This window comes from Thermobia domestica, chromosome 1, assembly GCF_964235325.1.
Source record: "Thermobia domestica chromosome 1, izTheDome1.hap1.1, whole genome shotgun sequence".
Taxonomy (NCBI): Eukaryota; Metazoa; Arthropoda; class Insecta; order Zygentoma; family Lepismatidae; genus Thermobia; species Thermobia domestica.
Window position 1 is genome coordinate 266,812,387 of NC_137454.1, and position 25,971 is coordinate 266,838,357.

General features: G+C 34.0%; 1 protein-coding gene across 24 annotated transcripts in view; it reads left to right on the forward strand.

The window, feature by feature from the left end:
* The window catches only part of CaMKII (Calcium/calmodulin-dependent protein kinase II), a 1,422,941-nt gene that overhangs the window by 588,763 nt on the left and 808,207 nt on the right, over positions 1-25,971 (forward strand). The gene's annotated exons all lie outside the window — the stretch shown is intronic.

Consider the following 25,971-nt stretch of genomic DNA (forward strand, 5'->3'; position numbering starts at 1 on the left):
TACAGTATATAGCGCTCCTTTTCAGTATGAAGGCTAGATCAGACGTGTACCTGAATTTAAAGTAGATTCCAAACCGTCGTAATGCATTGAATGCTCTCGTGCACAGGGAATAGAACCCGGGACACCGTTCTTCAAAGAGGGTGCGCACTAAACACTGGACTAACAGAGAGGGCACGTTGTTTCGAGGTACAAGTGATAACTGATTAATGAAATCTACAGAATAAATGGACATCATCATTCCAATATTATTATTATTATTAAGTTATGTCAATCCATGCAACAAATGTTCATGTTCCATCTAAATAGTATGATTCGTTTGTGGAACAGAACTTTTGCTAAAATAGAACGTTCTTATTACAAATTCCTTAAGTTATTATTTGAATTGGAATACTATTTTTAGTGTGCGAACTTATAGTGAAATTCAAGATATTTTACAAAACTATAAGCAACAGGCTTAAAATATTAACGATCATGATAAAAACGTGCAACTACTTTCATTATTAATCATTTAGTCATTAATTTGAATACAAGAATATTCTAGTGTACACGGTAAATACAGCGTGAATTTAGTCAGAGAGATCGCTAATATAAATAGGTGAAGACAAAGAGCTCAAGAAAGTTAAGAACCAATGGAAGAAAATTAATTATGCATTTCAGTTAAGTTCATAACATAAGATTTTGAGCAGGTACCTTCTCGGGCTCTAGCGACTAAATGTCGATAAATTTTGCAGTCGATCGGAATATACGTCAAACAATAGAGTAGGGAAGATCTTATTATTTGCACTGGAAAATATGGCAAAATATTCCATAGTTGTGTGTTTGTAGTTAAACTGAATACACAATTCGTGTTATGGATTTCTGACCAACGCTGCATCTTCCTTAATCTTTACGTGGAAGTGTAATATGAGAACGAGGGTGAAGCTTGATGTCTATATGTTTTAGTACGATATTTTAGGTTAATGATAATGCTGAAATGCCTGGACCTTTCAGATATGCATCATTATTGTTCAAGTCATATTTCACCTGTCACTATTACTACCTCACTACCTCAGATCTATTTAATACCGTAGGAAATAGTAGAGGTTCTCTAAAATATGGTAAGCATTTAAGTAATATATGCAGTTGCTTGCATTCGATTCTCTTTCAATTAATTGTATTTTTACTTTGCATCACAGTGCAACAAATACTGAATACTGCAGCTATGTCTGTAACTTTTATCTTTCTTAAGACCTACGGAAGATGAGTACTTGAGATCCACTCTTCTTTAAGCATGTTTTATAAATATATTTTCTTAACATTTTCTAAATAACGATTGGCGGCTCATTTATGTAATAAAGTTGCGTGTCAGTAATCTTACATATATAACGTGCATGAAACAAAGGCAGTCCTCGTATTGTTCACAATGCTGTGCTGTAAGTTATCTTCTCATTCCTTCGATTTGTTTTCTTTTTAATTTGGGTTTCAAATTCACCTGTTCTAGTGTCAGGTAAGGTTTAATGTACTGTAAACATGTTATAGTTTCTGTAGCCCACTTTTCACTTCTGGTTTTCTAAAATAATATACATGAATTCGCAAAATAACAATTGATTTCAAATTTGATTTTATTCTTATTTAATGTTTTCACTTGTATTTCTTTGAAATGGATCTAAGATTTCTTTCCGTCAGCTACTATACTGTGATATGTAGGTTACAATATCGTTTCTATGTGTTTGTATGTGTTTGCTGCTTCTGAATGTATGCTGTTTCCTAAATTGGCACTTTTGTTTATTTAGTAATCATATGCATGATTATAAAAACTATAGTGGTGTGTAAGTTTGCTGACACTCATCGTATATTCTAATAAAAATTGATTCCATGTATTTTTTTTTAAAGTACCAAACTAAAATAAATTGTGTACGCTTAACACACAATGGTATTATGTATTTGGTAAGCATTCGAATATAAATCAAGATTAATTTCAGTTTCTGTCTTTCATGATGGTTTATAGATATCGCAATACATGTATAGAATGAATAATAATAATAATAAATGAAAACTACGACACAATCTTAACATACTGAATGACATGTGAACTATATTTAACTCACACTATGTTGGATGAAGAGGATGCGTGTTGAATCTCGACTGGACTCTGTTCAATAAGTTAAATACTTTATATTTACTCTGTAAATTCCACAGCACTTTATATATAGCCTCCCACATAACTATGTATATTCAGATGATTAATGTGTTGAAAAGCTACAGTGCAAGAAATACGGTTAGTAGTTTAAGAAAAATTAAGATTTCATAAATCAAACTACACTACTTCATTGTTTCCTTAATTGTTTACTGTTTATATTGTTGTCAAAACTAGAACTTACTGAAACTACCATAGACTTCCAAACTATGGCGATCCAAAATCGAAAAATCCTAGTGAAAAGACGTATACCTCTTTTTCTTTGTGATCTATAAGGATCAGTACCATGCCGTGAAAATCAGCTCCCGGGGCTAGAGTATCAACGGCGCCAACATACATATATTTAAAGTAATTTTTCCTCTTTTTTTTCTCTTTTCTCTCCCGAATTTTTCGGCCCTTTACTTCAGCGCCCGGGGCCGTCGGCCCGCTCGCCCCCTCCCCCATACGACACGGTACTGATAAGAATCAGCATGGAAACCTCAATTAGCCAAATATACTGTTACGATCGTGCTTCCCGCTAATCGTATCATTACACTCATTAATTATTAAAAAATCTATGTATTGTTGTTGATTTTAGTTTGCGTTTACTTTTGAATACTATTCGTTGAAATATGGAATATATGTACAAGGGTACATATCTGTAATGTATTCGGTTTCGTGTGAGTTCATATTGTAATTTCGTATGTGTGGAGTAGTGCTTAATAAGGCAACAATTTATTTAAATACTCATTGCATGGTCATAAAATCTTGCTATAATTGTGAAGGGTTATATGCCATACGCATGCATATTTCTACTATATTTGATATAAACACCAGTAATTATTACTAATATTACGTTTTTGGAGAACCGAAGAAGAACACTATAGAACATTGTATAGTATGATGGCAATCGAAGGTAACTGATGTAAACAAAGAATACATATTAGGCCTAAACTTGATATGTTCAGTATGTCAAAATTGTAGTCTCTCACGACCGTAAAACAGGGATTATAAGAAATAACGTGCATAATAAATTCTTTATTATATTTTGGAAGAATTACAAATGTGACCTGAATCCGTTTCGTAGTATTTTGTAACAGGATTTTTTTTAAAACTTGCCCTCCGTTTTCTTGTTGTTCATAATACGATAACAAGTTTTGTTTGTAATCAGATAACAGGATGGACTACGTGAGTGGAAAGAATGATTAATTTTACAAAATGAGGATAGTGTAACTAGAAATGAATATAAAGGGTAATTTTCTTTTAATGAGAAAAGAATTTAAATATCAAAATTAATGGAATTAATTTACTTCGAAATTCATGTTTATAGAGGCAAATATTAGTCTCCTTCTGAGAGGACGCGATGTTCTACGATATTGTACGAAGTGAAGTTTGGTAAGAAAGTCGTATTCTGCGATTAAGAATGAGGAAAATAGTCGAAATTGGAGCAGAAGAAGCTACAATAAAATTGTAAATTGGTAAAAAGTAGTGACAGAAACTATATATATTGTGTTACAGATAGGCGTAATAAAATCACAGGTAACAGGATTAACACTACAAATAATTATCATCTAAACACGAACATCGTAAGGGAGACATCTGATAGTCAATCCTGCTCCATCTGATCGATCATTATTCTGCAATGAACTAAATTAGATGCCTTTTCTAATATTTGACTTTCAGTATAGCTTTTTGGAATAAATTGATGTACTCATGAATTATTATTATGAATAAGTAATTTGTCTTCGTCCTGTCACACAAACACAGACAAGCTGTGAGGTATAGGGGGGGGGGGTGTCTTGTTTTGCTTCTGTTAGGTCTAGCTATGTTATTGAAAATTATAGTTAACCTGATGTGGCGTATTATTTCTTTTGATTATTCAAATAGTTCGGTTAGAATTAGTTCCCAAACTGATTTTTTATTGCAGAATAATGATGCGAATTTACAGTGAAATTCTAAACAATGTAATAACATCTAAAACTATTTATTAAGATATAATTAGTCTGCGTTAGCTACTGAATACTAATAGCGCTTGTGCAATTACTAAAGGCAAATTTTAGGCAGTCGTAATTAGAAGCTAATGATAATAATAATCACTTATAGAACCTATTAAATGAAAACAAGATTGAAAATAAGAATAATCTCTCATTTGCTATCTTGTACTCGATCTGGATGATGCCTATGTGTTGATCCCTAAATATATGTTGATTTAATTATCTTATTGCTATCCGTACACATAAGTGCATCAATCATAGTATTAAGTTAGCTAGGTTAGAGTAGGTAGGGTTAGATTAGGTTAGTATGATTGTATTATTATTATTATTATTATTATTATTATTATTATTATTATTATATGCTAATATGTTGACTTCGTGACTAGGGCTAATAATATATTATTGCTGAATTAATTTGCACAAATGAAATTGATCTTTTAGTATTGCTAATCGAGAAATGTAACCCTGCCTAATAAGGGAATAGAAAGCTATCCCTTTTGCAAGATAAATATAAACTTAAAATTTAAAATGAATATAATATTTTATTTCTTATTTAGATAAATATGAAAATAATGAAATTCTTATATATAGGGAAATATGACTTTAAGTCATTGTATAGTCCAGGGAAGGAATAACATTAATGTGGAATTTACATTTTAATAATGTCACTATTGACTACATTAACAATGTCATTACTTACATGCAGCGTATGTAGTATGGAAAACTATTCGTAAGGGACCAAGCATATAGTGCATTCTGTATGCTAGGAGTTGAAAGAAAACATCCAGACTAAATAATGATTTGCTTCTTATCAGTTGTCAGCAAATTAATAAACAAATGCTTGCAATATGAGATAACCTGTTTTACATTTATCATATATAATTTAAATGTTATAAACCACTTTGTTACTAAAAACTGACAGTTAATTTACAATGTTTCATCATATGTGTACAAGACATCAACTATATAATGAATCTTCTTCGGCATGTAATATATACTGTGGAAGTTGTTACAATTGTTACTGTAATAATACAGTAAACTTTAATGAAACTAATCTAATTTATTTATATCACATAGAAGAAGATATTTATCCATATCCTCTATAATATTGAAGTCGCCATCGGAAGTGTCACTGCTGCAAATTCCTGGATAATTTACACAACATTTAAAACAGTAAATACCGTTGTGCTAGAAAGGATTTTTTAAATGCTAATACATATGATCACTTCGATAATAAATGCGTTAATCTATCTATCTGTCTAGTTATATATATAGTTTTATATATATACACATACAGCATAGTCACAAAGTAACATACCTTTCCAACTATGATTTCTTTTTTAAAATAAAACAAACATAATGCACACTTATTTCCGAATACAAATGGGGAACGACTAAAGATAAATTTTAGTTACCCTAATTGATATCCATGTGAGAATTGAGAACATAAAGTAAATCACGATGTTTTGCGTTTTCTGACTTGTTTCTTTCTAGTACCCACCTACCGTAACAAAACAGTCCTATAAACGCCTGGCCATATCTACACTATTTTCACCGTAACAAATATAACTTCCGTTCTCAACCTCCCTGTGTCAGGCGATTATTTTCTTTGAGATGTGATGCTAATTCAGATAACTGTTGTAAGCTACGAGATTTGGACCTGCGAATATGCTCAGCGATCCAAGCATTACGAATTTCGTCTTCCGTTAGTTCTCCCATGAACTGGTGAATAATTTCACAATAACGAGTTGAATCTATTGTTTGTCTGAAAAATATGGGACCGACTATTCTTCTTCTGGATATTGCAATCCACACCCCCTACCTTCTGGTCATGCAGAGGAACTTCATGTATGACATGTGGGTTTTCTGCACACCTCAAACGTGAGTTCTGGGCATTGACGTAACCAGATAAATGAAACCAGGCCTCATCAGTATTAAAAAAAATTTTAAAAAAAATCCAAAACATCGTCAGACTTGTCCATAGCAAACCGTGTAAACCATTCACAATACTGCACTCGTTTTACACTGTCGGGGGGAAGTAACTGCTGCACCGCTCTCACCTTATACGGGATAAGACGCAGTTTCTTACGAACCGCCTTTTGTGCCGTACCAACACTTATTGCTTCTTCCTGGGCAAGTTTACGAAGTGGTTTATGGGGGCTACGTTGCAGTGCATCCGATATGTGTAGCATTTTTTCTTCATCGAGCACTGACGGTCTACCACTTCGATCATAGTCTATTACCGTTCCAATGTCTCTAAATTTATCGATCAGTGCCCTTACACTGTGACGATTCGGAACAGGTGTATCCGGAAACCTAGCTGCAAACTTATCTTTGACTATCTGTTTGTACTCACCTTGTTCACGGAACACATGTTCAATCAGGAATATTCGTTGTTCCAAAGTTAACACCATTGTTTCAGAGACCGCTAACTATATGCAACAATCACTTCAACGCCACTTTGCCGACTGGAATCTAAGAAAGGAACTTCACGCAAGTCGATAATATAGCAGTGTTGCAAACCTTCGCATAAAATTTTATTTCATGTGACTTTGAATGCGACTTTGACTTGCCACGATTCAGGTGTATAGAGACTTTTTGAACGCTCTGTATATATATATATTATGGAATGGACTCATGAATTTTGTTTGAAGCCAAAAATAAAAACTTATTTTCGAAAATTTGTTTATTTGAAAAAAATCTGGAACGTAAGGAGGTAAGAATTTGGATCAGCAAGTAATCCTCATCATCGCAATATCACCATGGGTATTCCGCCATTATTGGTGGGTCATTTGCTTCAACTGAGAGCATTACATGCGCCACAATCTTGAGAAGATAACCTTTTTTGTACTTACGTACGATTTTCATCTTTTGATGTTGTCCATCAACTATAGCCTCCTTTGCTTCTTCCCTTTCTTTCCTTTCACCATACCCTCTTGCACGTCTTTCAGTTCCTTATCAGCCATTCCCCCAACCAATTTACACCTAAAATTGTTCTTTTCCACTCCTCTATTTCTAACATATTCTCGTTCGTTTTAAGTTCGACTTAGCTAATTCTCTCCATTCTTCCCCACAACTACATTTCGAAAGCCTTCGTAGCTTTTGCGTAATGTCCATGTTTATGATCCATAGAATAGAACACTCCACATGAAGTATTTTATTAGTCTTTTTGTCAGATCTTTATTCAAAAAACCGGAAAATTCATAATTTTTCTTTCCCCTAAATGGTTCTTTCACCACTCCTATTCTTGCTTTTATTTCACGTTCGCACTTCATGTCATCACTAATAATACTACGCAGATATCGAGAACAAGTCACCTGTTCTTTCTTTCCCCTTTTATATACTTCTATATTTGACACCAACCGCTTTGTTCCAATTGTCCTGGCTTTCGTCTTTTTAACATTTATTTCCATATCGTATTCTTCATAACCATTTCTCAAATTGTTAAACATAAAAAGTACATAGTACGGTATTTACAAGAACATTAACATGAGCATGCTTTAACAAGAAATCGTACAAATTAGAGCCCGTCGTTTCACAGCGTACTACATTATCACCTGACTCGTGACTGACAGCAATCGACAACGTGTTTTTGTACTCCTCTACCTGGTCAATCAATTTCTTCTTTCTTCCCTGATAGTTTTATTACTTTTTTCTTATTACTATCCTTCATCAGCTATGCTCCAGGATAGAGCCGAAAGCTAGAAAGTGTAAAATTTTTTTTCAAGAATCAGAATTTCAAGAAAGTAAAACGAATTTCCGAGCCGGTCAGCATATCGTCTGAAGTGATTATCTAGATTTGATCTCTTACTAATCTGTGTATAATTCTTGGACCACCTAATATATTTCCGACACGAAGGCTGCTGGAAAAGTTCCTGGAAACTACTACTAATAGTGAATAGTGACGCTAGTGTTCCACTGTTATAAAATTCGAAAGAATAGGCATGTTTTAATTGCTTTTGATTGCTTATTCGTTTATTTTTCACATCAGTTTGAATAAGTACCTCAGAAACCGCTGTTCGAAATGCGTCAACAGCTCCTTGAGGCGACACAAATCGTTCACCACACATCTTATTTTTCATATGTCGGAACGAAAAAAGTCATTGAGTGTTAAATCAGCTGAGACAAAGAATAAGTCATTTATTTTTACTGGAAAAAAGATCAACAGTTTGGTGTACTGAGTGAGAACTGGCGTTGTGGTGGGGAAGAATGATCATAACTAGGGGGCGGAACTCTATTGTCATCTTTTTTCTGGCATGGCGGACACAATGCCCATCAAATACACATAATATTACGCTTCGTTCTGAAAGGAAAAATGATAATTTTAAAGTGCATATTTTGCCAAGTTTCTACTTTTAGATAACGTTTTCGATTTTAGGTCTTTTTTTGTCGTTTTTCTTACGTTTCAGTGATTTTTACGTCACTTTTGGCAAGCTTTGGTAATTTTTTCATTCTTTTTGTTATTCTTGTAATTTTGATAATGTGCGCGAAACTTTGCACCGATGCAAACATATTTTCAGATAGGATGGCAGTTTACAAGCAAAATAAAGAGAATCTGAGCTACAGGTATTAGTCGTTGTTCTTAGGTTGTCAAGATAGTCGTGATGTACTGCTATGATGATCTTATGTAAAGAAAGTGGGCGGAAAAATGAAATTTTTATTTTCATTAAAAATTTCCAAAATTAATTTGTATATGTGAATAATATTTTTCAAAATAATTTCTGATATTTAAATAGTTTACTTTTTCGATTGTTTATATTTTGCTGGAAAGAGGCATCGTGCTTAAGTATAACACACGTAGCCCTCCGAGTGTGTTCCTGATTTTTCACACACTGATTTTTCATACATAATTTGTTAATTCTAAACAATAATTACACGATTTACGTGGAAGCATTATTTCTTTATCTTAGCAGTGACGCGTAAGACACGGAAACACACCATACTACCTAGTATGTCGAGATGCTTGAAATCGGTGCATTTTATGCTGAATTTTGTTGTATTTGTTTTATTAATTAAATTGTTGAAATTGATATTTTATTTGGTTGTTTGATTTTAAATTAAAACTTACATATTTCAACTAAAGAAGCTATTTTTTTGTGATATATTATATACTAGCATCAATTACCCGCTTCGCTGGCTTAAATTAAGAAAATATAGTAATATGTTTCGTTAGTCAGTCACTTTTTACTATTACTAAAGCGCTCCTTGATATTGGTCATTTTCGATGATTTTTATATACCCCCTCTCCTTCCCATGTTGCGGGCCATCATGGCATCGGAAGTGTCATTGTTCATCTCAGCGACCCCGAAAAGTATGAATTCGACACTGATATTGGTAATTTTGATTATGTTTGTATCTATATCTATCTATCTATCTCCCCCTCCCCTCCCACAATTTTTGCGGGTCTCAATTTGGATTTAAATGGCATCAGAAGTGTCACTGTTCATCTCAGGGACCTCAAAAACTATAGATTTGACACTAATATTAGTCATTTTCGATCATTTGTAAATGTCTTTCACCTCCTCTAAGTTACATCGTAAAGTGATATGACAAAAATCATCTCATGTTCGAACTTCATTTATGTTGAAAATTTGATCGAGGTCGGTCCGGTGATTCAAGAGTTAATAAGTTTTATTTATTTTTATATATATATATCTCCCCATCCTCCCCTAAGTTCTATCGTTAAAGTGAATAGATAAATACCATCCCAGGTCCGAACCTCATCTATGTCGGGTGGTTTAAGCGTGATAAAGTCACTTTTATTTTTATTTTTACTTTTTTTTTTACACATATATCTCCCCCCTCCCCCTCCCTTCGTTGCACTGTAAAAGTGAAATGAAGAAAACATCCCAGGTTCAAACCTTATCTATGTTGAAAGTTTGATCGAGATCGGTCGGGTGGTTCAAATGTTACTACGTTTTATTTATTTTTATATATTTATCTCCCCCCCCCCCTTCAAGTTCTACATTTAGAGTGATACAGAAACAAACCACCTCATATCTGAACCTCATTTATGTTGAAAATTTGGTTAAGACCGGTCGGGTGGTATACACGTGATGAAGTCACAAAGACAGTCACTTTTATCTTTACTTTTTGACGTATATATCTTCGTCCTCCCCCTCCTCTTCGTTGCATTGTAAAAGTGAAATAAAGAAAACATCCCAGGCCCGAACCTTATATATGTTGAAAGTTTGATCGAGATCGGTCGGGTGGTTCAAGAGTTATTAAGTTTTATTTATTAAATTTTTCTGTCCTTCTCCTCCCTAAGTTGTACCGTCAAAGTAAATAGCTAAAAACACTCCCAGGCCAGAACCGCATCTACGTTGAAAATTTGATCGAGATCGGTCGGGCGGTTAAAGAGATTAAGAGTCACAAACATAGTCACTTTCAATTTTATAATATAGATTGCGGACATGATGCCCATTATTTGGTAGGTTTATTCAATATTTTTAAGTTATTAATTTATCGTCATTTTCAACAATTTTTAGGTCATTTTCTCACGTTTTTAGGGCATTGTATTGATCATATATGTATCTCTTTTTAAGTCGTGAACTTCCGCCCCTAATCATGACTTAGTGTATACGAGTCCTTTGATTTTCTAAAGCTATGTTTGCTACATATCCGGTATAAACAAAAAACAGACAACCATTTGCCTGTCTACACTTCCCAAACGAACAACCTTTGTTGCTTTTGGCTCACTCTGAAACGCTCCAACAGTGGATTGGTTTTTAGTTTTGGGTTTGTATGAATAGGTGCAAGTTTCGTCCTCTGTAACGATGTGGTACTTCGGATTTGATTTATACTCGGTTGAAGTTTTTGAGCATTTATTTACATCAATTACGCGAGCCAATTTTTGAACGATCAAGTTGTGTGGGATCCTTCGGCTTGAAAGTCTCCATATATTTAGGTGACCATGCAAAATCGTATGTGTTACTTTTCTGTCAATGCTCAGGATACCTAAATCTCACAGTGTGTCACATGCCGATCTTTCACTCACAGCGTCAACATTACTGGCAACAGACATGGATGGACATCTTTCACGAAATTCATCACTGAGAATTTGTGACCATGCTGAAACTCAGAGAACCAATTGTATGCAGTCTTGTTGGATGGTGCTTCATCCCAGAAAGTCAAATGAAGTCACTTGATGTAGTGTTTCAGTGTTAAACTACATTTTAAAATCATTTTAAAAAATCATTGTCCGAAAGTATTGACAGGAAATTTTCATTTCTCACACAAAACTACGTACTTTTTCAAACTGCTGTGAAAATAAACGAATAGGTTTAAACAAAGATAATTTAAACATAGAAAGGTCTATTCTTCCTAACTTTATAACAGCAGAATATTAGCGCCACTGTCAGTAGTAGTTAGCAGAAAGTTTTCCAGCAGCGTAATTTTTAATTTAGATCTCTTCAAGAAATAACATTTGTATTTCTCGTAACGTGCAGCTCTTAAAAGACTATTTTTTTAAGTTCTAACTGTTGCTTTTATTTAATTTGGAAATCACTTTTTGAAATTTCCTTGAAAATTAGTTACTTAATGTTCTTTGTAATGAAATTCTAAAATTTCTCCGTGACTTCAGTTTCTTCACGCTCATGAATACGATGATAAAAACATTTTCTTTCCATTTAAGCTTTCTTTTTTATTGTTAACAGTGTCATAAGTCAACAGATGATCTGAAAGTAGAGAGACAAGAAAAAGTATATCAAGACATTTAGTATCCTGGAAACGGAAATCGAAGACTGGTCCATTACTAGGAGTAATGTAGAAGAAAAAGTGGTGACAATGTTGATTTTTGATGGCTAAAGGTCTGTGCGGATATAAAATATCACATCCATAGCGACAAAATTTATGTCTGCAATCTCTGTTCATATCAGCAGAGAATGAAATAATATATGTATACAGCTTATAGTTTTCTGTAGTAATTCTTCTTCTGGGGTCAGCAGTCTTTTGATTGGTTTCATCTGTCCATTCTCTCTTGTGTTGAACCAGATATATTTTATTTCCTAAACATCGTGTATGTCCATTTCTTCCCTACTTCATGCATTATTTGGTCGGTATACTTTAATTACGGCCTTCCTTTGGGGCATTTTTCATTCTTCCATTCTCTTCTCCATAGTTAGTGATTCCTCCGTGTCTTACAATCTGTCTAATATTTTTTGTTTCTAAATAGGTATCAATATACTGATTTTTCTCCCATTTACACCACTTTCACTTGAACCTAATTTACCTATCTAATTTTCAGCACTCGGTAGCAGTGTCATAAAACAAGCTACGTGGGCTCGCATATATTTTTTTCGTGCTTACTTTGAGTTTTTCTGATTCTCTTTGCGGCGAAAATGTTACAATGTGGTTTATAGGTATTAGTGGGTTGCGCTATGTCTGAAATTACACATTCGTGTGCATTTCTTGTTAAAACTGAACTAACACTTGATTTTTGTCCTTTCGGTGATGCTTTAAAATTCTCACACGGTTGCCATTTTTTTTTTCGTTCATCCAAATTCAATATGGCAGCTATCAAAGATGGCCGCCTTCGCGAATGCATAGCGTTGTTTTTAAAAGCCTGTATCTCCCAAACTAATTGACCAAACTTCATGCAACAAACACCAAACGACATAGAAAATAATAAATTCTTAAAAATTGACAAGAATTATTACTTATCAATACAAATAATAACGTGAGAAATATTTCAAATTTTGCACATTTTATAATGTGTTTTCTATATATATATATATATATTTTTAAATAACAAGTAAACGGCAAATTATTGAGCACAACGTTGTGTTCTTTTTAAAAGATTAATAAATTTTCTTTAAATTGTCATGTATATCTTTCAGTTTGGTTAAGAAACAACGAAATTATAACAAACTAATATTTCCTTTCTTTACTTGATTTTTCCACATGAGTAGTGGGAGACCGAGACCTATAGGAAAACCAACTATGAATCCGTGATCTACTCTTAGAGAAGTAGTTTGATATGTCGCATGCTATACCCTGACAGACACCCTATTAACGCACCTCAAGTATATCACCATTTATGCAAAACTTCTAAAGAGTTCCCGAATAATATAATATTCGTAATAAATTCTAATGGAAAGTTCTAGGAGGCTCTAGAGGCTTCCATGGCATTTTATTTAAACGTTCTAGAACTTTCTGTACTTTTTCTGACATTATAGAACTTTCTAGAACTTGCCCAAACATTCTAGAACTTACCCGAAAATTCAAAAACATTTTAGAACTTTCTTGAAAATTATAGAATGTTCTAGAACTTTCCATTAGAATTCAATGGGGTTATAGAACGTTCCATTAGAATTCAACGGAAGTTTTTGGAACTTTCTAGTACTCGGACAAAATATAGGTGCGGCGAAAAGTAGAACTACTCACAGTTAGCAGAGGCAACTGTGCGGTTACTTGCCGAATTTCAATTGCAACGTAAGTATTGTATCTTATCACTTGCTTTACGTTACCTTTAGTCGTCTTGTGACTTACTCTTCGTTTCTAAAGTGTTTCCCCAGTTCTTTCTTGTATTTTCAGAAATGAAACTGTAATTAACTTACAAGATGGAGTCACCAAATCCGAAAGAACTTGATTATAATCTCTGTATCGTGTGCCAGCATTAGAAAAGAGGGAACGTAACTCGAAATCCATCTCTTGAATCACTAGAAAAGCTAATAACAATTGCAGTGGACAGAAGCAAACTTGGTGGTCTTGAGTATTCAGCGGTGGCATCTCTTCTTAAACCGTTATCTCGTGAGCATCTGCAGGAAAAGGCAGCATTCTTCTCCAAAGTCTGTTACTCTAGTTTAGTTCACAAAGGACACTATGATAAATCGTAGCGTAGATATGGGGAGGCTTTAAAACATGGATCCATAGCCTACGGTTGCGAAAAGAGGACGTCCATCGAAATTAACAGTGAATAGTGCAAGTTCGGAGACAACAGTGGATGCTCCAAGTTCAACAAGGTCTTCTACCTTTCCATTTGACGAAAACAAATGCATATTTTGTCAAGAGGCTGAGAGTGAACTTCATTTAGTGCAGACGTTGTCCATGGGCCAAAAAATTAAGAACGTTGTTGAAAATAGTTCTGATGAATTGAAGTCCGCCTTCTCGCCTTGTTGAACAAACCCGGGGACGCAATTGCATATGACATGAAATACCACTTAAAATGCTGAAAGAAGAAAATCTTTATCAGAACCACATGAAACTGGATTGTTAACATCTTCGGCACACGATTTGACTGACATCGAATTACCAAATATCTTGCAATGCTCATTTTATCGGGATAAAGATGCTATAATAAGTATGTCAATACAACTTATCTTAATCTTCTCTCTGAGATTAAGACAAGTTGCCTTGTGTGCCTTGTGTGGAGAAACAGTCACCTTCTCCATCCCGAAGTTCCACCCTCAACAAATTACGGATGGACAGAAGAATAACATCGTTTCCAGCCTATTCTGTTTGTGCAGCCACCGGCGCCGGACGCAATTTTGTTGAATATTCACTGTGTCTGTAAAACTGGGTGCAATGCGTGCCGTTGCAAAAACCGCAAAGTACCTAGCACGAAATTGTGTCAGTGTGGAGGTGTGTGTGAAAATTCAGCAGATCATGTGTTAGACTATGAAGGAAGTAATTCTGAAGAAGAATTAGTTTAACTATGAAACAGTTTCATATTGTTTGAAACGAAACAAAAAAATCCAGAGTGTCTTTGATAAACACTACGGTCTGTAACGTGCGCTAAGTAATGGCGATCCAATACCGCAACGTCACCGGTCGAGGAGGAATTAATAGTCCCCTCCGCAATTAATTATCTGGCAGAAACTACGGAAGAATTGCATAGAACAATTGAACCTTTGAAAATATTTATAAAAGCATAAAGATCTAAATCGAAAAAATCTCAACCTTTGGATTACTCTAATGTTATTCAGAGGTTAAAAGGAGAAATGATTAATCAATGTTCTAAATTATGTGAATTTAATATTAATTTCCCTCAAATTTATAACAATAAACAACAGTATAACTATTTCCAGAAAAACTAGTAATTTAACAAATTATCCAATGTAAATTTCTTAGACATAATATCAAACTCCTAATAAGGTTGATATTTCGAGTATTTTACTATTTGATCTTTACAAGCAATCTCCATTAAAAACAAGTTCAATCATGAAAATCAGGATATAATATATAATCTATGGACAACCTATTTAACCACTAATTTCAATAATCATACATTAAATTTATTAATCATACTCACCAAATACAATTCAACTGGTATCATACCACAACATTAATCTTGGCTTTTTTAGTTTCGCTAACAATTGCTTTAAGATAACTCTTATACCCAAAATTATGTCTTCACTTTTCACTAAACACGTAATTACAGATTTTTTGTTCCGACCAGTTTGATTTCAGCTTCACAATTGAAGCTTATAACTCGTGACGTAAATTTCGAATAGATATAGTTCTGTAGTTTGCCACAACAGCGCTACAGTCGGCCTATCTCCCCGACATCTATACAATTCAACACGCTAACTTTTTTTTTTTTTTTTTTCAAACTCATTACAGGTCACAACACAAACATTCTTTACTCTAAGTCTCCGCATTCATGTATTGTGCGTTTTAAAATATATATATATATATATATATATATATATATATATATATATATATATATATATATTTATAATTAGACAGCGTTATTTTGAATCAAGTAAATAGGCGGTATTTTTTTAAATAAACATATTGATGCATATACCAACAGGGAGATATCCTACGTGCGCACTTTTTTTTCTTTCTTTTTGAAAACAACAAATGGTGATTATTCCTGATGATGCATGTTACCATATTGCGCGTAACAGCTGCTGTATAACGCTGTCCAAAATACTTTCTATTTCAGCGTTATCTTAGCTAAACGTAATTATATAATAATATACAATTTAAATATGTATGTTTGCGTTCATCAAGTTTAATAGTTTTTCACATGTTTGTGTTGTCTGAGCAATCTATTTTCACCGCTCATTAAGTATTCTTCTTAAGTTTTATTAAAGATGTTAAATTATTATTATAAAGTCTGTTAAAGAAATAATTTTTTTTTACAATATTTAACATGATTGAATTAATACCAAAAGAAAACATGAGCAGGACGTAGGAATAGAGGATAATTTTTTTAGATGTGCTTGCACGCTCTGAATTCGGTTGTCAGCGGTAAAAGCAATAACTAGAGTACCAATTTTCGCTCATCAGAGATATCACCCACGGATCAATATAATAGGTGCTTACCGGGTGAAAGCGAGAACAATGTTTTCGCTATGGCAGCCATTTTGATGACAGCCGTATTGGATTCAGCCAACCTGTTAGACTGGGACTACTTCAATTCCTCTTTCATCGTATCATAATATAAACACATCCAACAGGAAAGATTTCAACAAAATGACAGGAAAGATTTCAACAGGAAAGATTTGCTTATATTATTACTCTTTGCCTCCTCTATTCATTTGGGAAAATCAAACAAAAAAAGGAAATATTAATTTGTTATAATTTCGTTGTTTCTTAACCAAACTGAATGATATACATGACAATTTAAAGACAATTTATTACTCTTTTAAAAGGTATTTAACGTTGTTCTCAATTATTTGCCGTTTACTTGTTATTTTTTAAAAAAATATAAAGAAAACACATCATAAAATGTGCAAAATTTGAAATAAAATTATTTCTCACGTTATTAATTGTATTGATAAGTAATAATTATTGTCAATTGTTAAAAAAATATTATTTTCTAAAAAATTATGTCATTTGGTGTTTGTTGCATGAAGATTGGTCAATTAGTTTGGGAGATATAATCTTTTAAAGACAGCGCTGTGCAATCGCGAAGACGGCCATCTTTGATAGCCGCCATATTGGATTCGGATGAACGAAAAAAATGACAACCATGTCAGAATTTCAAAGCATCACCGAAAGAATAAAAATCAAGTGTTAGTTCAATTTTAACAAGAAATGCACATGGGATTACACAATACCCCCCACCTATAAGGTATATAAAGATAACGTTATTTATTTTTTAAAAAATCTGTTCACCATAAGTTAATTACCTGTTCAAAATTTTCCATTTTTCAATTCTAGTAGTTGTATTCCGTGCTTGTGTAATGTCCAGCATTTGGGTACATGAGGGTATCTGTATGTTGGTTTTCAGATAAAAGTGATTTATTGCACACCTTGTCACCCTGCACCGAACTCAATACTCGTAAATTTTTAAGAGTTGAAAATCAAACTCTGTTTAAAAAAAGGTAAAACACTTAAGCTGGTTCAGTTTAATAACACTACATTTCTATTTTAATCTCTGTCCGCTCTGTTCTCTGTGTACCAAGCTGAATACGTATAAAACTTTCAAGCTCGAACGTATAACCGTATGCAAATTCGTCAAGCCGATTTTGCACCTTGATACTGAATTTGAACCGTGGATCCTCCCTCATGAATCTTCCTTTTCTTCCTTCAATAAAATGAATATGTAAATTCTGACGCCAGAGTACTAACCTTTTTCCAACTGTGGTCCAAATCGATTCAGTCTTACGTGATGATGTTGAATTTTAATTTATAGTCTCCTAAATTGTTGCCCCGCTTTTTTTTTCTTGCCTCCAAATCAATACTTACGTATAATATTGTTTCATTTTTGCCACACAGAGACATCCTTCTCTATCCCCGTGCTTTCATTCATTTTCTGTAACGCCGGCTTCAATTGTAAGATTATTTTCACCGATAATCCTACATAAGATTATTTAGACACAAGATTTTCGCTATTACACAATTCGCATTTATACAAAGTGGCAGCTGTTTGATAACAATTCCTTCATTCTAGGCCACTATTTTCTCGAAAGTTTGTTACTGTCTTTTGTTTTACAGTAGTTTTATCTTAATTGTAAAATTGCGGATGGTATTTCAAATACAAACATAAAACATACATTGTTTTGTTCTTTAATTATCTGAAACCAAAGTGAGAGAAAGTTCTTTTTTGTTGTTGTTGTTTTGATCATAACATATTTTTAATTTTTACTATATTTTGTAGTATACTTTAAAGCTATGTGAAAGTGTAATTCGCTTAATAGAAGTGAAAAATCTCGGTTAGATCACTTACTGCGCGATATAGCGTAGTTGTGCGAATAATAAACTACTACAATGCTCAAATACTCAGGTAGATTTTCATATATACACGTGTTTTTCAGGTGAATCAATTCACCAACCCACCTCCGAAAGATAAAGCTTTTTCTTTCTTTCTTTCTTTCTCTTTTTCTTTTTTTTTTCGGACTACGCTTAGTTGTGCAAACCATGGCCTGCAAAATAATTTGTCATTATCTATTCTTCTTCTTCTAAAGGATGTAGCTATTAAGTTTTCATTATATAATTATGTTTTGAAAAATAATGTGTAGCATTACAATTTTAAATGCCTCCTTTGTAGTTTGCCGAATCATATCCGATGATATCAATCAAATTCAAGTTACATGTTACTTTAATTCCATTTGATTGTAAGCAGACTACGCTAAATAAAGTGTAATGAAATCGTAAAGGGAAGATGGAGATAAACTTTTGAGGGAAAACAATAAGCCACATCAAACTCACAATCACACTGACACATTCAATCACATTAACACTTACAATATAGTTTTAAGAGTGAAGAAAAATTCAACGGACTTCTTGCAGTTTATTTGAACCAACGGACTAATCACACTTCAATACAAGACGGCAGTAATTAATTGTGTTTCGAAGAACGATTACCAAAGTCCGCAATTTTTTCCCGTAACTCACTAAGAAAATAAGAATATATCCATACCCGCGCAAACTTTTAGTAGTGGTATTGCACTTCAAATGTCCTAATTTGGCGCTATGAAAAGAAGTTAAATTTCAAGTTTAACGTCCCACGATTATGCCCTTTAAGCTAAAGGAGACAGATGATTAATGATAGTGAATTATTGTGAAAGAATTGCTGGATTGAAAATATAGGAGGAAACGGAAGAACCACGAGAAAATCCTCAGACACTATGTTGTCCATTATAAACTCAATTGAGCCAGGGCTTCCTCGTACCAGAAGTGAGCGCTTTAACAATGAACCACCATGTCCCCCATTTATGTGGCAATAGTTACAAAGACTATGAAGTGAAGGAAGATCAGATGTAACTTAAATATTTCAATAATGTTCATGTGCTAAATATTGTTTTTAGCAACACATACACATAGCTACACAATTATGCTAAACGATCAGTTTAGTGGTCAACTGTAGCTTTATTATAGACAGGAGATTCCAAAGATCACTTTTAGCGTCCATATCCTTGCAGATTCAGATATCTGACTTAAACCAATTGCAGCGCACGAGAAAAGTTCATTACGACAGAGGGATTGTTCGATCACTATTAACGAACGAAACTATAACTTCTGAACTTTCCTTTCTCCAACATGAATGTCGTTGAATTATTCCACATCAAGATACTCGTGGAGGAAAAGAAGGCATTACCTCCAGGAAGTTCATTCTTGATTTTTTCTGGACTCTGAACTTTTCTATTCGGATGCCCAAATCTGTAGGTAATCTACAGGAACATCGAGCCACCAAGATACAAGTTGAAGCCAAGATAAAGGGAATAAACAATCAGTCTATGTCGGTTCTGCTATCATTAACATCTGCAATTTAAGAACAACAAAGATTCGAACTCTTGACTATAGAAATCAACAATGAATCTGTGCAGTACTCTGTGTTAGTGTGCTCGTATAGATTGCACATTGTGTTGGACAAACACACTCACGAGAATAGACAGAAGTTACTATAGCTAGTGTATTGCCATTGCTATCCCATCAGTTTATTGAATTCTCTGTATTGTGAGTTCATGTTTCCTGGAAGAGAATTATTGAATTTTCTCCCACCTTCATAAACCTGCTGGTTATATGATTTGGCCTATCTACCCAAGACAACCTGCTTGTTGTATGATTTGGCCTGTCTAAATGACTTAACACACACATTTAGACAGTGAGTGAAAAAAGCCATCTGGACCAAAGCCTATACTGGTGTGCAAACGGGTAGAGGCTGTTTTGATGCAGTCATCCTTTTTAATTGTAATAATAATAAATATCGATGTTCGGTAGGGACCTTAAATGAGGGCCGTGCTTTCGCTGGAACGTTTCCCCTCTCATCTTAGGGTGAAAAGAAGTGTAAAAGGGAAAGCAAGCCACGTTCTGAAGACATTGTGGATTGATACCCAACCTCAGCGCGCTATTTTACAGAAGCCCAAGAATGTTTCACACCCTTTTTTCAGTACATCATGAAGTGGAGACCTGTCAGGCTAAATATCCCACCTCAGCTGCCCCTTCTTTTCTCAGCTGCGGCTACGTCATGTGTGATTTAGGGTACGTCGTAATGTAGACATCTCAACTTAGCGTACGCTCCTTTGGCGCGGGAGAACCCGTGTTCGATTCCCAGTGGGAACTCATGTAATTCGAATCCCACATTAAACTGTAGGTCCACTTCTTATATAGCCTTGCTGTGAAAGGGACAATAAACTTAAATCCAGCCATCAAAAGTAAAATTTACAAATTTAGGACTTGATACCTGATAGATCTACTGGTAAGTATTAAAACCTATTAATGTACAACAATTTCACACTTTCAGTCTTGGAGTTTGCAGTCGCGACCCATAGTCTAAGATCATTAGTGGAAAGTTACCTTTGGTGAAATCTGATTGGCTGATCACAGACTCATTGAACTGAGTCCTCGTTAATGGTTAATAATTTATTTTACGGAAAAAAGAAAAGAAAAATTGTAAGGAAAAGATTTTTAACTGAAAATTGTATGGAAAAATAGAAAATGTAATAAAAAAAAATCTAAACAACAGTTTTTAAGTAAAGATTTCTGTTGAAACGAAAAATTGCAAGATAATGCTTTTAACGAAATTTTTCTACAATGGAAAAATTTGAGCCAAAAAAGAAAAAAACTTTTTATGCAAACAAAGAATGAAAACAAGAATTTTATGTGAAGATAAAATATAAATTTTCTTTCTAATGCAAACATTCTCTGAACTGAAGAGATTTTATACAAATATTATTAATTAGAGACAGGAAATAAATAAAACACGGAAGGAACACTAAAAGAATAGTTTGTGAAACATGGATGGATGAAATTAAATAAAGTTGGAAATTGTTTATACAGTTTGCTGTGTACTTCTCGTACCAATTGGTCTTTAAAATATAATTTTAGTTCCAGCTGAAATCTTTTAAGTCTACAGTGATATAATTTTCATCAGTGACTTCAGATTATGAATCGTGACTGCAATCCGTAACATTAAAATTGTGAAATTGTTGTATATCAATAAATTTTAATACGTACCAGTACATCTGTCAGGTTTCAAGTCCGAAGTTTCTGAGCTTTGCTTTAGAAGAAGAAAATGCGGATGCAACGTCATAGTATTTCCTGTGAAAATAAATCATACGATTAAATCCTCAATGTTAAAATTAAACTGAAATCACTAATCGATTCATGTCTCACAAAATTTGCTTTCTAAATTTTGGGAAGACGTAGATTAAACCTGGACTCAGGTTGTGATAAACTTGATGTACATTCTTAAGATGATTTGAACTTGGAGAAAATTACTTCCAAATAATATCTACCAAATTTGGTTTCTAAATTTTGAGAGGAGTACCTTGCATCAGGTGTACACGAAATACCCAAACCTTAATGATTATAACTCTTGTAGGTTAAGTCATAAAACAACAACCAAGATAATTTCAATCAAGCGAAGTATCTGCCAAAATCATGTCTACCAAATTTGGTTCCTATATTTAGGAAGGGGTACCGTAGCCCTGGACTCAAATATGATGAACTTTTTGTACTTCGCTTAGGTCATAAAACTGCATCCATGACGGTTATAATTAAGAAAAGTACGTGTAAGAATCACATCTAATAAATTTGGTTTCTAATTTTGAAAGAGGTACTTAGAAAGAATGGTACTGAGAGATGATGGATAAATAGTGCCATCTTCTCAAATACATTGACAGCATCCGTTGTGCCATAAACTTAATTATTGTTGTACAATGATCAGACGTACTCTCTACACATACTTGAAGATTCCATGAATTTTAGTTCCTAATTTATTTTAGGAAGAATGCGTTAGCCCGGATGACACCTAATTTTTAAAATGCATTTATAAACTTATATATTTACGCCACACAAGTTAACGTAAGTTATTGCTACCAAATGATAAAATGTACTTTGTACGTGTTGATAACATTTATTACAGACTCCGTCTTTTGGCTCCTATTTGTTTTGATTGGATAGTACTTTGACCTAGGTACATGCTCGACACTTAACTTTCAAATAAATCTCAAAATGTACTATAAATCTATGAATCACATTTTATTATTATTATTATAGTGGTGAAACATATCTTACGTACTATAAAAACTTGCTGATAACGTATGCTGAAATTTTGAGAAGGTATATCCTAACATCGTAACATTATTTATGTAAATAAACAGTATTCGATTTATCTACGGTGCAGATATTCTGAGTGATTTTTGTTTGTTTGTTTACACAAGGAAACGTGTTTCCAGACGTGAATATTGTCGAATATTTGAGATATTATTCACCTCATAATACTAAATCTACAACACTTTCAACCGCTTCCCTTTTAGTTTATCTGAGGTGCGACTATTTGGTAATTGCACTTCAAATAGCTTTAGAACACAGACTCTTTCAGAAGTAACAATATATCAGCTCATGTGATTGAGAACCTACTTTAAGCCGTAGGTCTGCTTCTCAAATAATCTTCGTCGGAAAACTGCAGTACATCTATTACATACCTTAGTAGTTTTCGTGTAGAAAAGAAACGTGTATTAATTAAACTTTTTATTCTTTCTTTTTTCTTTGTTTTATTAGATTTTAATCCCATTCTGCTTACGTTTCGTAAAGCTGTAACTCTTTTCGTCATCAGAACTGCTGAAACCTAACTAGATTTTTCAGATTGCGTGATGGTTGTCATCAACAAGTGTTCCAGAATATTATTGTAATTCCACAATTTAATTAAATACGTTATGTTTTTATCTTATTTTCGGAAAGTTCGGTATCCCAAATTATGCTTACTTTAAAACACCCTTTGTTCGCTGGTCAAAATAAAGTGAAATCTTTAAGGTCCTACTGATATGTCCTTCAGACGAAACGAGACGGATGCTTAACGAAAGTAGATAACCATGAAAAATGGTCGAATGGGAATGCTAGAGGAAACGGGAGAACACCAAGAAAACTCATGGACAAATTCTGCTCACAATAAACTTACAGTTCACTGTTGCAGAGTTTAATTTTATTCCGATTTTTTTTAATCTATTACAAAATTCATAGATGTTTTTTTCGTCTGTCATTGATGTAATGTTGAAGATTTAGTGATAGGAAGGTCTGAGTCAATGGATGTTGCACATCGCAATTTGTCTTCTTGATTCTAGTATGTATGTGTTATCGCTAATGCAAGAAACGTTGAAGATGGAAGCGCTTGAAACAAACATACAGATCGAGATTAACTCAGCGTGCATTAACTTAGCACTATAATGTAGAGTTTCGATCTTTAGCGATTTGTCAATAGTATAATTCCTACAATTGACTGATACAAGGTGTGCTTAAGATAAATTATATACTCGAACGTTAAACACAGAAGAAGAATTGTAAATAAACAGTAGTTGGAATGAAAAAAAAATATACATATATTCGTTTTCTGTACATACCAGTGGCGGCGTAAGGGCGGGGTGAGCGGTGCCCCCGCCCCGGGCCCCACTTCGTGGGGGGGGAAGCCCGGACGGTAGGCAAAAAAAAAAAAAAAAAACTAAAGAACCTTGTTAGTATGAGCCGTACAAAGGCCGTCAAGGTTTATAATCCACACCTTCCCTAAAAGTAAACGCAATTAATTGTCGATCGATATTACACCAAATAACTGATGAAACAACAGAAATGTCTGTCTAATAAAACTAATCAGTGCCGGATTACGTGTAAGCTAAACAAGCTATAGCTTAGGACCTCACTCTCTTGGGGACCTGGAAATATATTTAAAGAAAAAACTGAATGTAGATTAAAAGTAAATAAAATAAACGTTCCACGCTTTGGGGGGGGGGGGGAGCAAAGAAATTTAAAGGAAGAGGCTGAATGAAGGTGAAAAAATATAATACAAGCGTTTCACTCTCTTGGGGCCCCAAAGGAACTTAAAGGAAAAAATGTATGTGGATTAAAATATGAATAAAATAAAGGAAAGTGTAGATTAAAAAGGAAAAAAAGTTGAGTGTAGATTAAAATATAATAAAAGTCGAAGTATATTGTGTTGTTTACATTCTAAGGTCTTATGATGCAAGTAATGGGGCCCTGTCTGCTAGCCTGCTTCCTAAAATACCACTGTTCATTTATTTATTTATCAGTTCAAGGGAAGGGCACAAAGAAGGGATCAACACGCATAATGCTTTATTAGGGTACTAGCATTCTGTTGCTAACTGAAAGCTCTTTGATGCAGTCGCTATAGTCGTTGATTCACTTGTTTTCCTTTTGTCTTTTTACTTTTGTTCTTTACAAGTCGAATTTTCAGAGAACGAAACCCTTTTGCTTAGCTAGTTTCCCATTTTTTGCCCTTGTTTTTTGACATATGAATTTACATTTCACTCCACAAATATAGAATGAAGAAAATGTTCAATAAAAAAATTGTTTAAATATTCAAAAGAAAAAAAATATGTGAATTATATGTTATATTACTTCCTTCTATATTTAGATGGAAATAATATAGAACCTTTTTTTTTTTTTTTTCACTTTGCCAACTTTGTGCAAAGCTAGATGATAAGAGCGAGGAAAGGCTAAAAGCATGTTACTCTGGTTTGGCTTTGTTCTACCCGAATGACCTGGATGACGTAGAATTATTTCAGGATTGTAAGGATATAATCCGTTCTCTAAGGTGTGCTCAGAAAGCTAAAGAACAACTTGACTTTTCCCCACAAGGCATACTGAAATATGTATCTTCAATGGGGATTGAAGCTACAAAAGTTTGGAAACCGCTCTTCAGATTTTGATAACACTGCCCGTATCTGTCGCATCATGTGAACGGTCTTTCACCAAATTAAGCTGATAAACTCATACTTGCACTCCACAATGTGTGAAGAAAGACTCACGAATCTGGCCATTCTTTCTATTGAAAATGAAATAACATCTACTTTGGATTTTGATAACATAATTGAGATTTCCGCAGCAACCAAAGCAAGAAAGGTAACATTCTGAATGCTGGTGGAACACAGGCTACTAAGGTAGTGAAAATAGCATTGAAAGTAGTTTCATGTTTCAACTTAAGACAATAAAAATATTTGGTCTAGGAATTAATTCGTGCGGTTGGTACGCACACATTGAAGCTGTAGTACAAACACAAAATACATAAATACCTTAAGAAAAATATTGTCCATCGCTAGCCACCACTTTCGCCCATCTGTCAGGTAATGTACGGATTCCGTGGCGAAAGAAGTCCTCATCCTTGGAAGCGATCCAGTCAGAGACCCATGTTTCGATATCTTCTGAAGAAGTAAACCGCTGTCCAATCAAATCGTTGTTCATGCAATCGAACAAGTAGTAGTCCGAAGGAGCAACGTCTGGTGAATACGGCGGGTGGGGTAAAACTTCCCATCCGACATTTTCTAAATAGGTTTTGACCGGTTTTGCGACATGTGGGCGAGCGTTATCATGTTGAACAATAAGTTTATCATGTCTGTTCTCCCATTCTGGTCGTGTTCTGGCCAGAGCTTGCTTCAAACGCATTAATTGTCGTCGATAACGTTCTCCATTCAT